General features: G+C 37.3%; 1 pseudogene; it reads left to right on the top strand.

Moving 5' to 3' along the window:
• Nucleotides 1-364: 364 nt before the first annotated feature.
• Nucleotides 365-3,623, top strand: LOC127235250 (transcription factor A, mitochondrial-like; annotated as a pseudogene).
• The last annotated feature ends 876 nt before the right edge of the window (nucleotides 3,624-4,499 follow it).

Here is a 4,499-nt window from a genome sequence, read left to right on the forward strand (position 1 = left end):
AAAGTATAACCTTTTAGAAAGACCTTTCATTTCACTTCATGGTATGTTCAATGGATCAAACCATAAAGTTCAGGATCCAGTAACAAAGTTCCTAACTCTCCTATTAGAATTGATCATTTATAAAATAAGTTGTCATCTATCATATCTTTGTAAATTACAATCCCATCTTTACTCTTGTCACAGCAATAAATCTAAAATGTTTGCATGTCTTCTTAACTCTCTAGGTCTCAGTAAATACTCTCTTGTCCTCATCTACATTCATGCTGATCAAAGTCATCCCATGTATTAGGCAATAGTCTCCAGAGGAACAGACCCAATATAATGTAAGAATATCAGAAAAGGGGATATACTAGTAGGGGCAACAATGGCTGTGTGCATGCTAGAGAAGCTGAGACTCTGTAGGTTCTCAGTACATGAAACTGAATAATTCAACAGTTTTTTTTATCAGTCCAGAAATATTCCTGGAGAGTTTCTAATATTAAGTCAGTATTGAAGGGGTGGAAGCTAGGGTCTGACTTCAGTGAATGATGGCAGATTTAAGGGCAGATACGTAGCAATACATATTTAGGTAGTCAAGCAGGCAACACTTTCTCCTGGTCTTGAGCTAATCCTTTCTAAAAACGACATCACACACCATCCACCAAAGTTTATTTCTCTGCTGATTTAGTCACATGAAGTTTATTGTCATTATTAACCATCATCCACCTCTCCATAGAGTATTTTTCTTGTCTATGTATTTATACTTTTTTTAACTTTTGATTTCACTTTATATTCCAACCACAGTTCTCTCTCCCACCCACCGCCAGACCACTCCTCCTCATGGGTAAGGACTCCCATGAGGAGTCAACATAGTGTGGCTCATTAGGTTGGAACAGGGCCAGGTTTCTTTCCCATATATTAGGGCTGAACCTGCCATCCCACTATATGGGCTCCAACAAGCTAGCACACGTACCAGGTTTGTATTGTGGAATTTATACTTTTTAAGTTACTCTATAATATCATGCCCTTTGCTTTTATTAGCACTTTGTTGCAGACTATCTTTCTCTACTAACAGAAATATAAATGAAAATAAAAACCTCCATGGATAAAAAAAGCTTTTGTGTTTTGTCAGTACTTGCCTGGTGGCTAAGGAAAACCCCAAAATTTCATAACCGCTAAAGAGACATGAATACAAAAACAAGAGATAGTGACTTGGTATATAGTCTCTCTTTCCATAATAAGACTTAACAATTCATTAATATTTCAGTTTTTCTAAAGTCTAAGATCAACAATTACAGTGACATTGGTTAAAATCTATGTTAAATCAAGGTTTATTTTTAAATATCTGGCTATTAGACTATTATATAAGATTTAACAATATCAAATAGCCATATCTGATCTTCCAAATGTATCTCTTAAGATTAAAAAAAGCAGTACACTGCTCGCTGACTACAGTGTGACATTATCCACTCCTATTTATTTATCATTGGTGAGTCAGTGTGGATTACACTCTCATTTAAGTAACCTTTAAGGATTTGGAGTCCACAGAGTTTTGAAGGTTCAATTTATCAAGTGTTATCAATTAATTTTTCACTAGAGTTTTCCAGTTTCTAGTCAGACTGTCCTGTTGGATGGATGCTTCCCAGTCTGCAATGAAGATCCAGACCTTGACCTAAAAATCGAGTACCCCCTTGGTGGCATGCCGTAATTCTGAGGAACTTACCCCTGAGATGATGACCTGAGATGCTGCTTAGCTTATCCTGGAAGCAAGTATCCATATGGTCTGGATGAAGATAACTTCCTTGGATCTCCTTAATGGCCACCTCCTGGTATATGGTTCCCAGAAGGAAAGTTTCAGCTGAACTATTGGCTGTTAGCCATAGCCCTGAACAATGTGATCATTTATGTGATTTTGGGCATTCTTTTATATTTGGACTCACTAATAGAGCTTACCCTCCATTGATGTTACTGAATGGGAATTCCCCTAATCAAGAACATGGGGAACACTTCAAAATTACTTGTATTAATTGGATACTCTCTAATTTTTTGTAAACTCCTCCATTGCTCGTAAGAGCCTTCTTTTGCTTCAACATCCCTTTTCCTTGTTTTGTTTTTGTTGTTATGTCTCCCGTGCTTCTTAATGATACACACTACAGTGATTTGGAACAAGTTTTCCTTCTTTGAACTACATCAGGTTCTTACTAGGAAGTGAATATTTTTAGGTCTTGTTTTAACATCTTTGTTAGAGTCATTGCTATAGCATCTGTGGCTGCTTCCAGAGTGGCCTGTTGTGGGCTATTTGTTTACACTGTGAGAATATGTGTCATTGTGATTGGTTTAATGAAAAGTTTGAATGGCCAATAGCTAGGCGGGAAAGAATAGGAAGATTTCCTATAAGAGAAAGGAACCCTAAGCAGAGGATAGACAGATTTGCTATCGAGACACAGGGCAAACAGGACATGCTGTATGCAGATGAGGTAATGAGCCACATGCCAGAACATAGATTTTAAAATATGGGTTAATTTAAGTTAAAATAACTAGTTGGAAAAAAGTCTAATCTGAAGGCCAATTTTCTTAATTAGTAGTAAGTCTCTGTGTTATTATTTGCTGGCTGTCAGTCCCAATAAGAAAATACTACTATAGTGGTCTTTACTCAATAAACGGTCCATTTTGTTAATCAGCTTGCTTATAACACAAGAAAATATAGATAAAGAAACTAGAGAGTAAGGTAAATGCTTTAAAAAGCTATGGTATTACGCTTATGAGATATAGTACAAACTATATAACAACAATTAACTTTGCAGTGTCTGGATGATTCAAGATACGTCTGAGCTTGTTCGGCTGTGTGTAGGCACAGTGGTGTGTGCTAGCTACTACAGCTCTTTGCAGCCGGCCCCAGCAATGGCACTGTTCTGGGAAATGGGCTCGCTAAGGGTACAAGGGCACTCGGGCACTTGGGGCCGAGATGTGAGTGGGCTGTGGAGGTCACTTAACCTTGCCGCTCAGCCTTGTCTGTATTCCGAGATGTTTTTCACCCAACTTGGGTGATTAATTATCCAAGGAAACCTATGGCTTCATACCTTCAATTTTCTACAGAACAGCTACCCAGAATTAAAGCTAAACATCCATATGCAAAATTTTCGGAACTGGTTAGAAAAATAGCGACCACATGGAGGGAACTACCGGATGCAGAAGAAAAAAAAAAGTATGAAGCTGATTTTAGGGCACACTGGAAAGCATACAGAGAAGTTATGAGCAAGTTTAAAGACCAGCTAACTCCAACTCAGTTGTTATCTTTTGAGAAAGAAGTCAAGCAAAAACGTTTAAAAAAGAAAGCATCAATAAAAAAGAGAGAATTATTGTTGATTGGAAAACCAAAAAGACCTCAATCAACATATAACATTTATGCATCTGAAAGCTTCCAAGAGACTAAAGATGGATCTGCTCTAGGAAGACTGAAGACTATAAATGAGGCTTGGAAAAATCTACCTACTGATGAATTGCAGGCATAAATTCAGCTTGCTAAATATGATAGAATTCATTAAGATAACAAAATGAAGTCTTGGGAAGGGCAAATGGCTGAAGTTGGATGAAGTGATCTCAACCTTAGCAATGTGATACTATCAGACATCATTGAGAGTTAAGACAGAAGATGGACTTGTCTTTGTTATTAGGCACAAGAAACCAATTAGGTCTCAGTGCCTTAGGCTGTCAAATTAGAGCGGATAAGGCTGGTTAACATTTGATGTTCAGTTCCTTTTTCTGAAGCCCATGGACTTCTGCCTGCCCATTGAATAATTTCTGTTTTATTTCAAGCCCTGACAGTGGAAGATTCTGCAGAGTTCTGATTTTTTGCTTAAGAATTGGAGATGAGACTGTCCATGTATGTGCACGTAGTGGCGAATGAATCATCCTGTGTTTGATGGAGGTAGATAGACTGTGAAGTGACTTTTACACTCATAACAGTTGCATGTGGTTTTGTGAAATATTTACACTGATGACAATAATGTGGGAATGGGAAGTTTTGAAGACAATTACTTGCAAGTGTGCCCCTCTGTATTCCAGGCCAGAGCCACAGCTGCTTTCAAAGCTATGGCAAAGCTATGACATAACTGCTTATTCAAAGAAGCTTCCAGACTCACTAGATGAAGTGACTCCTAGGCATAAATCATGTGTGGGGTTGATGTTTGTACACATAAGTGATTGTTGATACCACAACAGTTTCTCATTATCTTTTTCTTTTTCCGAAAGTAAAACCTAAGAAATAATGTAAAAAAAAAAAAAAGTTATAATGAGTCTGAATGGAAATGGGAACAAATTTTAAAAGAATCACCTATAGGGAATGTTAGTTTGGATTTAGTAATCCTTAAGCAATTAGTAATTGACTTAGACTATGCCAGTCTTGCCTTCAATTCCCCCTCCAAATTGGCCAAAGATCTATTGTTTAAGTTACAAGTATTCAACTCCTTTACTATCCTGCAACATTCATTCAGCATCATTCTTGGAATATTTGTGTTAGT

The sequence above is a fragment of the Phodopus roborovskii genome, unplaced genomic scaffold (assembly GCF_943737965.1).
Source record: "Phodopus roborovskii unplaced genomic scaffold, PHOROB, whole genome shotgun sequence".
Lineage (NCBI taxonomy): Eukaryota > Metazoa > Chordata > Mammalia > Rodentia > Cricetidae > Phodopus > Phodopus roborovskii.